This window comes from Rhamphochromis sp. 'chilingali', assembly GCF_963969265.1.
Source record: "Rhamphochromis sp. 'chilingali' genome assembly, chromosome: 4".
NCBI classification, from domain to species: domain Eukaryota; kingdom Metazoa; phylum Chordata; class Actinopteri; order Cichliformes; family Cichlidae; genus Rhamphochromis; species Rhamphochromis sp. 'chilingali'.
The window spans coordinates 6,008,960-6,020,169 of record NC_137948.1 but is presented as its reverse complement, the minus strand read 5'-3'; the positions used below and the strand labels follow the sequence as shown (position 1 = coordinate 6,020,169).

Genomic DNA, 11,210 nt, shown 5'->3' with positions numbered 1-11,210 from the left:
TTATGTAAGCATACACAGTATGCATATATACCTCTTTGATGTTTCATTTGTACAGCGTTTAATGACTCAGAAAACACATTGTAAATAACAAAAATGAGTGAACAATATTGAAAATAAATACTTTTTTGTGGTCAGATAGCTTATGGCCATATACTAAGTCCATATCAGTTTCATGTATTTTCTTTACACAGTCTTCCAGAATTGCTCTACCTTCCCGATGAATTGAATTAGATCCCCTCGTTCCGGGCACTTTTGGAGGTCATTTATTAGAACCTTTTTCAAAGTATAGACAGTTGCACTGAAGCCAACATTGACAGGAGCCATTGGTGGAGTCCCATCCCACACTGGAGGAATGTACCAGCTCCAATTGTTTAGATCAAACTTGATCACATCTGAGAGCTTATTGATGTTGGCCTTCTTCATTTTAACATCTTTTCCGATCATTTCATTGAGCTGTTCCATCAGCTCTTTACTTCTCTTCAGCTGCTCCAAAGCAGGCATGTCATACATGTTTGTATGTACAAAATGACAAACTGGCTTCTTCTTGCTAACACCCTTCAGCCTTGCAAAAGCATGACACACCATTTCCCAGAGGTCTTTCTCTCTGGAGCTGTCGTTGGAAATACTGACAACCAGAGGTGGGACCAAGTCATTGTTTTGCAAGTCTCAAGTAAGTCTCAAGTCTTTATCCTCAAGTCTCAAGTCAAGTCTCAAGTAATGTCAGGCAAGTCAGAGTCGAGTCTCAAGTCACTGGTGTAAAAGTCCGAGTCAAGTCACAAGTCTGAAACTTTGAATTTCAAGTCCTTTCGAGTCTTAAAAAAAAAAAAAACAACGAAAAAATAATGTTGCAGTTATATGCTAAATGTAAATGTTAGACCATGTAATTTTAAAATCTGTGTTTTTCTCAACACATGACAAAATAGTGAACTTAGAAAATATACACAAATTGTGAAATTGCACCTCTTTAAAATGCAGCTCAATTAAACTTAGCTCCAAGAATAGTTTTCACCGACAGTTCTGAGATAAGCTGCATGTCATTCTTGGATGCGGTTGTAGGACCGGCTTTAAAATCGCATGACAAAAATATCATACACATTAAAAAAACTGTATCACCAACGTAGCCTGGACAACATTTGCTAGTTAGATGAAGTCAGCTATCTCATCGTAGCATATTTATATGCATATTTATAATCATACGGTTCTTGGAGTGAGTGCATACACTCATGAAGTTTAGTAACTTCCGGTCACTGCAACAAGCCCAGGTACAGTTTACCGCCGGATGGGTGCAGGACCTTGAAATGCACCGTGTAGAACGAAAGACCATCGTACGTATCATAAGTTTACCAGTCTCACAAATCGTCGTCATAAATACACATTCGTTAACCGTTTATTAATAGGACCTTTGAGCTCAACGGTAATTAATTAGTAGTGGAAATAATTTCTGGTAGCATCACAGAAATGTAGCAGTGACAATAATACTGTATGCTGTAATCGTACTGGGCAATTAGTGATACAAAAAACCTGTTTTATCCTGTGAATAAAAGTATATGTTTTTGTCAATGTACCATAATAACAGAGGCGAAACGCAATATTGTGTCAGGACAATTCACTATTTATGCACAATAAACAAAGGAGCATAGGGCGACAATTTCTGTTCAGCGCCAGACTTGCTTGTAACCTATATCACCAGTTATGTTATGAAAGTGACGTATTAACTACTAAAAAACACTGACCTTTGTGTAAATGCTTGGAGCAGACTAACCTGTGAGCTGGAGGGTTCTGGGACGTTATATTTGATCTTTGAATGGCTGCAATCCAGGCCACCCGTCGCCTCTTTGTTACTTCGGAAACATGGCTCGAACAATTTCTCTTCAACGAGGTAATCCGATAACAACCGATCTCTTTACCCGTCGGCTTCCCGTGGCTGTCATGCGACCGGCTATTGCAGTTAATAATACAACGGCTTCTTGTGTTTCTTTTTATCGCTGTATAACTGATTTTAATTGAAAGCCTGCGTGCGCTAGTACCGCTTGCCACGAGTTCCCAGAATCCTTTGCGGTTCTACCCGTGAATGACGTCACATTTTCAATCTCTATATAATATGCATGTTAAATTTTGTATTTGGGGTAAAATATCAAGTCTTTTCAAGTAAACCGGTTCAAGTCCAATTCAAGTCCCAAGTCATTGGTGTAAAAGTCCAAGTCAAGTCACAAGTCTTAGAACATTTTTTCAAGTCAAGTCTAAAGTCATAAAATTAATGACTCGAGTCTGACTCGAGTCCAAGTCATGTGACTCGAGTCCACACCTCTGCTGACAACTACAACATCACTGAGTGCCACTGCAAGGCTCGCAACTTCTTTGTCACGTTCATGGCTGTGATCATCACGAACCATCCGATGTGGCTTCAGGCCCTCTGTATCAATGAGCATGATGCAGTCACAGCCCAGCTCTTTCCTTATGTCTTTACTGACACTGATCAGCTGTATGAATGCCCCTCTGGTGCATGTACCCACGTTGACGGCAAACCTGACCCCAAACATGGTGTTGAGCAAAGTTGATTTACCTGAATTTTCAGCTCCAATGACTGTGATGACCTTAAGCTTGCTACTGGAATTCATGATGTTATGCAATTCAGTAAGTACCTGGCTGATCCATTTTATTGGGATGTTTGCTGCATCTCCATCAACAAGCTCAAGAGGGAAACCATCAAGCATCATCTGAGCACACTGTCCAGGAAGTTGTTCGATGTTTTTTCTCTGACGACTGTATTCTGGCAGGCAACTCACATTATTATACAGCTGCCCACACTCTCTGACAAAGTGGACTACTCTTAAAGAGCAAGCTGAAATTTGGTTGTCAGTTTCCACAATTTCTTTTGTTTCCTCGAGAGATTTCTGCCTAAGCTCTTTGTATCGATCCTGGAGAGCTGACAGTTGATGCCTGGACAGGTTATCCAGTTCCATTTCCAGCCATTTGAGAAAATGGTAGCGTTGAACCTCTGAGGTTGTCATCCCATGGTGGAAGCATTCCACTGCAGTTGTCATCTCAAAACTTTGCTGCTTGTTCCTCAGCTCTTTCTCTTTTTCTTTTATGGACTCGCAGTAATTGCCAGGGTTATTGTTTCCAACTTTACGTAGCCTCCAGCACTCAGTTTCCACCCATGAAATTGCTTTCCAGATGTTTCCCTGATAAGGCAGTTGCTTGTCTTTGAATTCAGAGATGTTAGTTACCTTTGCAGTGATTTTACTCGCATTCTCCCAAGCAGTCTGGCATTCATCCCTATCCTCATCAACGAGAATCTGACAACAGTGAGCTGTGTAAGCCAAATCTGCCAATGACACTTTTTTGGTTTGGGGGCTTACTAGCATTTTAGAGACTGATTCCTGGAGTGCCTTTAGTAGTTCTGTATCAGTCTTTTTAATCTGACTAATATCAGTCATCTTTAATCTTGGGTTCACAGTCAGTTGTTTGAGTCTATAGCTTTTTCCCTGTGTGCTGCTTATCAAAAAGATATTTGCTTCCACATGTTTTCCTTCCAGATGCTTGAAGTAATTCGTTTCTGATTCATCACAGTAGATGTAAACAGCTGCAGATGCCTGACAGAGGAATGCAAATTGTCTTTCAGAAGTCTTGATATCTCCTCTCATATTGGTAAAAGCCAATGGTTCTGTGAATTTATCTATCTTCCTGTTCCCACACGGGAGGTACCAGCTGATTTCCACCAGTCCATCTGAAATTCTTCTGGGATCACAACATGCCATGATACGGTGACAAAATGTGTGATGAATCTGCTGATTGTTGCACAGCAACTTGTTCAACATCTGAGATTTGGACAAAGATGTTTTTCCCAGCCTGACAAACGATACCAAAGGAATATCAGACAGCACAAGTCTTTCATCAAAGTATGACTTTAGGAACGCCTGCTGAGAGGGTCTGAAAGTTCGGACAATGTCGCGCATAGACCACAGCATCATTGTGATTTCTCTTGTTTCAGAGTTTGGAAGCAAGAGCGGGACAGCAAACTGACAGAGTGACATTTTCAGGACCAAGTCTTGCTGAAGAGCACTGTCTGAACAAAGGAACAGTGCAGTTACCAAGTCCAAAAGATTGATAGCATTGCACTTGTCCCCATCTTGAGACACACATGTGGCACTTCTAGCATTTGTATTCAGCAACATGAGTTGCTTTAAAAAGGCCTCAGGAACTGCCCTTGCAGATTTTGGTTTCCTCTGTGATCAATCATACTGATTAATCTCCAGGACAGTGCTAAGTGTGAGCTTGGTGTCATACTGGTCTTCCAGTCCAATCTTTGACAACACCTGCCTTAGACTTGGCTCTGTGAATTAACAAAAGAAACCAGTAAGCGTACTAGGTCATTTTTACTGATTATGATGCATTTATTCTAGTGCTGTCAGCGTTAATCTCGTCAAAACGACGTTAACGCCATAACCGCATTAACACGGCAAATCTCAGTTAGCGAGTTATTGCGGATCACTCCATGCGTGGGGCTTCACGGCATAAATGTGTTAGCACAGTTAGCTTATTAACACAGCGTTAATGTGGTTATGGCATTTACGCCATTTTAACGAGATTAACGCTGACAGCACTAATTTATTTTTCACAACTGAGCATCAAGATACCCACAGAGGACGCATGATAACATACTAAGATAGTGAGTGGATCATGGTAAAGCTTTAGTGTGAAGGGCTGGTAACCAACACAAAACATATATAATTCACAACTGCCTTACATCAACCTCAAGTCAAGCTAAAACCTGGCAATTTAATGGCATTTATTTTAAATTTAAAACAAGTGAAGCAGAATGCCTTAATAACAAAACATGACAGTCTAAGGCCATCTGCCTCCTCACATATTCTTTCTTCCTTCTGCTAACGTTAATTTTCCTTTCTGAAGTGGATACCTTCACCTCTCCAGGTTCTCTTCACCTGCTCCCTTGTCTCACTACAGACCACACTGTTGTCTGCAAACATCGTAGTCCACAGAGACCCCTGCCTGACCTCATCTGTCAGTCTGTCCATCACCACTGAAAACCCCAATCGCAGCACCACTTTTAACCAATGTTGGGGAGTAATGGAATACATGTACCGGCGTTACGTATTTAAAATACAAAATATGAGTAACTGTATTCCGTTACAGTTACCGTTTAAAGAGGTGGTATTCAGAATACAGTTACTTTGCTGAAATAAAGGGATTACATGATGGTCTTTTCCTGTTTCATATGTTACGCGGTCCCCTCTCTGTTTCTGGGGGAAACCCAAACAAAACACGCATTAAGAGGCTGTGTCTCAATCTCGCGGCCCATGTCGCCTCTACTTGCGGCCCGCATAATGACGTTAAGATTTTTTTTCCTTTTAATTATTCTTCAAAAAATTATTTAATATGAAGGCAACAAGCAAAGTGTTACAGGCATAGCCCTAAAGAATGTAGCCTTATGGGCAGTGTAGCCCAGTTGTAAGTAAGCTATTAAGACTCAACTGTACACTAGGGCTGAACGATTATGGAAAATAATCTAATTGCGATTTTTTGCCCCAATATTGCGATTGCGATGCGATATGCGATTATTTTTTAAGGTCTTTGTCTTCTGTATTATTAAACAAAGACAAGCAATACATCATATAGTATGGCCAATACTATATTACATTAATTTTAAACTGTTCTTTCCTGGAAGACAGACCTCTGTTATGATGACATGAGGTGATGCATGAATTGATGACTGACATTTTTATTTAACTTCTTCAATCACAACAGTATATTTGAACATACACAATAGTTTATTTTTAGCTTACAAACATCTGAGCATAAAGTGCTGACAAGGAACCCTGGTGTAAACATTAAAATGAAAGTCAGTACAATGTGCAGATTGCAGAAATATACATAAAAAAAAATCTGTGGCTTTACCACACTCAGTTTTTCGACATCTGTGAACTACTAGACAGTCATTCAATTAAAAAATAATATTAAATAAATAAAACTAATAAATAAAAAATACACACATCTTACTGATCTCTGCAGTCAGTAACATTACACATAAAGTGCAAACATAATAGCAATTGTATAAACACACACACAAACACGCCTTTAAAGTTTAAAGGCGTGAAATTGGACGGTCTAGCCTTCTGATTAGCGTCACCGCTGTCTCGGTGGAGTTTAATAAACTCGGCCGTCTGCTTCTTGCTATCTAAAATATAACCAGACACTGGTGTAAATTCTCGACTGTCTCATACTTCTGTTTAATAAGTTTTCTGTTTGACGTTTAGTCAGCTGTGTGAAAACCAAGGAGGAACCCACCCGGGGGATTAATAAAGTTTTATTTTATCTAATCTAATAACTTTAATCTCAGCCAAACCGATTTACTCACGAACAAACAAAACACTGAAAAAAGCCCAACAATAACATTTTTAGGTTGTCTAAGTGACTTATATATTACGTTTAACCCGAGCAGCGAAACTCCGCGGTGATCTGAAAATGATGTGCCGGGAGTTGTGCCGTTCTCGGCCGCATCAGTAATCCTCGAGCTCCCGGCTAGCTGTCGAGCTGGTGGGTAGCAGACGCCTCTGAAAACGTCGAAGCACTTTTGCAAATATGGGATATCTTGATAAACCGAGCAGATATTTGATGTTTACACAACTACTTTCTCGCCTGAAAATATGTTAAAAGTTTATTTTGTGACCCAGAAAGATTAGTATGAGTAATTTTAAAACTTAGTAGCGGCCGCCATTGCTGGAAACTGGAGTTTGGCTGGGCCGCGCTATGAATTCTGGGATATGGTAGTAATTTGGACAGCCTTATAATCGCAGTATAATCGCAGCCTTTGCGGTTAGAAAATTGCACTTGATCATGTCGCGATATTATCGCAAATGCGATATATCGTTCAGCCCTACTGTACACTGTGTTCATGTTTTCCTCCGAAACAATAAGTTCCATTGAAGCAGCCTTTCAACACCTCTCTCTGTCTCTCGCTAGCAAAGTTGACCCAAACAACAAAGTAAAGCTAGTTTTCGGCTACGAGTCCGACACAGAACCCAACGTATTAGCCAGAAGTCCCTTTACTGCGGTCTGGAGCCGCGAACCTGTTTTCTATACGTGCGGAAAAGTTTTCTATACGAGATTGCTGCAAAAAGTGCAGCCTTACCTAATGTCCACCCTACTGTTACTCATTTTATATTAAGATTTAAAAATCTAGTTGATATTGGTATGACGAGTAACCTGCAGTAATAGTGACAAATCACACAGCAATAGTACATTCATGTAGTTGTAAAAAGCTTGTTACAAAATATATTTGGGGGCATGTATTCTGTAATCTGTAGTGGAATAGATTTTAAAAGTAACCTTCCCAACACTGCTTTTAACTCATCTCTCACTCTTACCGCACACCTCACCACTGTCTCTGCTGTCCTCATCTCCTGCACCACCCTCACATACACATAGTTCCTCTCTTGACACCCTGTCATATACTTTCTCTAGATCCACAAAGACACAGTGAAGCTCCTTCCAGCCTTCTCTATACTTCTCCATCAACACAAACATAGCATCTGTAGTGCTCCTTCTCCGCATGAAGCCACACTGCCGCTCGCTGATCGTCACCTCTCTTCTTAATCTAGCTTTAGCATTTCTTTCCCATAGATTCATGGTATCATTCATCACCTTTATTCTTCTGTAGTAAAATTGTTCTTGAAAATTGGTACCAGTAAAGTATATCTGTACATGTAATGTGAGAAAATAAATGCTAGCAGTTGTAATTCTTCAAATATGTCTATATAGTTGACATTAAAAAAAATAATAATTAAAAAGCAAGTGCTTTAACATCATCTCACCTGTGCGTGTGCAGATAGAAATTGGCTCGCTGCACCTATCATTCACCACTGTTGAGACAGAGATGGTGTACTTTGTGTCTGGTTCTAAATCAGAGACTTTTTTGCAGTAATCATGGGTGTGTATCACCAGAGGCTCTTTTCCTGGACTTTCAACAGCTATGAGAAATTGTTGAGGAATTCCCTCCATTTTTTCTCCATCCATCCATTTCAAGGTCAGAGATGTAGCATCGGAGTGCTCTTTTGTTAAATGTCGAGGGGGTGGCACAACTGCAAGAGAGCAGTGATTTTGTTTAATCCAATTAAAATATGAACAGTGAAGCAAATCTAAAAATGATGTGGATTTTCAGATTTTACCTGTGAAAACAGTTGCAGTGACCCATTCTCTTAAATTGCCATCTTCATCTTCTGTGGCCACGCTGAAGAAATACTGTTGTCCAAGTTCAAGGTTGCTTATTTCTATTTTATGAAAATTTTTGATGACTAAGCGACCTTCCACCTTCTGCGAAGAGATCCACATGACCCTGAAGCTTTTGGGTCCTTCTAATCCCTTTGGGTTTCCCCAGCTGAGGACCACCGAGTTTGGCTTCACTGACGGGAACTGAATCCTACCAGGAGGGGGCACCACTGGAAAATGTAATGTAAAATAAGAAAACATTTTCTTTCCGCTGTACTCATTTACCTAACGATAAAAAAATATAAATATTTGAATTCATTTGATTCCAACATTATCATGACTTTTAAAATTCAACTGATGTAGCAAAACACAATTTTTAAATATGGTTAAAAAAATAATTTCTTGTCTTAAAACCACAGAATGACTCAACAATTTAGTCATTATAAGTTATATTTGATAATGCATGTGTTAATACCTGAAAAACATGTTTTACACTTCAAAGTCTGTCTAATTAATTGGCTTTGGAGAGGCATAAATCTCTGAAGATAGTGCCAACAGCACACTTTTAGCTTTGACCTTTGACTTTAGAGTAAAGTCCGCACTAGGGATGGGTATCGTTTAGGTTTTATCCGATACCGGTGCCAAATCGGTACTTTTGAAACGGTGCCGGTGCTCAAACGGTGCTCAAACCGGTGCTTAAAGACTGGAGAACACAAAATTGGTCCACAAACCTCTCATGTTCAGCTGGTTTTTTGTAAAAAGATAACAATGTTAGCCTTTTCTGCAGCTATGGGGCATATATGGTATCACTCTTGGCTGGAAGCAGTGCTTAATCAATGGGAAAAAAACACAAACTTTGTCCAAAACCTCTCATGTGTAACTGTTTTCCACTTTTTCTTTGGTCATTTTAGCCTTTTTGGCCAGGGTGAAGGGAGTATCTGCCATCAAACAAGAAGACAGCCGCATGTAGCTATGATGATGTTTGCTAGTTCACCTTACATGCATTAATGTAATAACGTGGTTAGCCTACTCAACGTAAATTACACACGAACAACATTTAGCTACTCACGCAGAGAAGAACGGCTGCTGCTGCCATCATCATCCGTCATCATTTATGCTACACTGGCAGGGCTAGGGGCCAGGACTCTCCTCTTCGTGTTTTTGGGGGATATTGCTAACTCCGGTCCGATAACAGGCAACCCACGCACAGTAGATGCGCTCGGTGTGAGGTCTCGCAGCAAGCTATCAAATACGGCGCATTTCTGGGCTTTTAAAAAAAACGCTATGCGTCGCCAGGTGTTTCATCGGATTTGAGGTGTTACCTCCTTTGACAGTATCACAGTATCAGCTTAAAGCACTTGTTGCAGGCTGCTGAGTTTGCATATTTTGCTGTGAAGTACAGCCAGACTTTTGACCGCTTCGCCTTGAGCATTTTTAATCTGTAGCTCTGCTCTAAAAGAACGCACGTACCTGGCCCCGCCTACTATCCTCGGAAACGTAAAATTATTGGCTAGAAGTGTATCACAGCTCAGGAAAAAAAAGCACCGAAATAAAGCACCGAAATGTGCGCTGCTTTTCGGTCTGGTTACTACCGTTTATGTCAGAACCGGTGCCATCATGGCACCGGACACCGGTACCCATCCCTAGTCCGCACACTTTCATAAAACCATTTTAGATGTTTCTATTTCTTTATTGGTCTGCTGTGGCGCTCAACTTCAAATCTAAGGTAATGACACACACTGGTGATTATACTTCTGAGTATTTACAGATGGCAATATAAATGCATTTCAGCTATAAGCTGTCAGCAGTCCATCCATATATATTCATCAACGAAGGTCATTACTTTCTGTTTTCTGCTTTGAAACTGAACTTTCCGAACAAAATTTGATAGTCTTTTTCCCTGTATTAATTTCATATAAATTATATGAAAAGAGGAAAGTGTCAAAACTTCATTAAATGGTGAATCTCTCCATTGATTTCTTATTGTAGCCACAGATCATTGTTACTTAGATGCCATAGTGAATCATTATATAGTAATAATAATAATAATGGATTGGATTTATATAGCGCTTTTCAAGGCACCCAAAGCGCTGTGTCAGTCACCTTTGTGTGGCATTTCATAGTCCTCGGGTTCTTCATCATCAGACAACTGTAATTAAATAGCGATTGTAAACAAAATGCAGCACATCACCGATGATTTCGATATCACCCTTTCACTTGACTCACGGCCTGTTGTGTCCTCCATGCCCTGTGCTCAGTGATGTCATGTCCCCTGTGTTTCCCCTCTGCACAAATGCTGCAAATAGACATCTAATCAGTCCTGCAGAAGAAATCCAGAGACTTTTCATAATGAAGACACCATTTTCTCTCGACTTCACTGCACACATCTATGAGCTTATGTCTATTCAGGGCATCCACTTTGTAGTGTTGCCAGCCATCCTTCTCACAGAAGGAAACGTTGCAGGTTAGGCAGGTCTTCACAGCAGCAATTTTGCGACAAATGTCACAGATCACCTGTCTGTTTTCAAACAGAAAAGTAAAAGGTTGATTAGTATTGGCATTGCCTTCTACATCAATGAACTGAAATTCAGCAGTTATCTTACATATTATCATATATAACAGTCTCAACGTCAGAGTCGAAATCCCCTGATCCACTTGTTTTAGATGATGAGTAACCCGATGTAGATGACTTTGTGGATTCTGCTCTCTCTAGATCATCCTGGTGACGACTGAAAGGCAAAGGAGGGGGGGTTATTCCAACCATCTCAAAATTTTGTAATATGAGCAGGAAGAATTCAATGGAAGTATGTTGTTTTACTATCTAAAGTCTCTGACTATAGGTCTACGTGACAATGCAATGCTTACACTGGATCTACTTTCTACAGTTTATATACTGTGCATGTAGCTAAGCTGGAGACGACAGGGAAGGCGCCCTATTCACATGTGTTCCCTAGTTTGGGGGTATCCCAGACACCAATAAA

The 11,210-nt window shown here is 40.2% G+C and overlaps 1 pseudogene across 1 annotated transcript; it reads right to left on the bottom strand.

The window, feature by feature from the left end:
* Window positions 1-183: 183 nt before the first annotated feature.
* On the bottom strand, window positions 184-9,870 carry LOC308395971 (up-regulator of cell proliferation-like; annotated as a pseudogene). Its single transcript has 5 exons — window positions 9,867-9,870; window positions 8,325-8,459; window positions 7,836-7,976; window positions 2,391-4,336; window positions 184-483 (listed from the first exon to the last, which is right to left on the bottom strand). The product of its transcript is annotated as an up-regulator of cell proliferation-like (transcript).
* Between the last annotated feature and the right edge of the window lie 1,340 nt (window positions 9,871-11,210).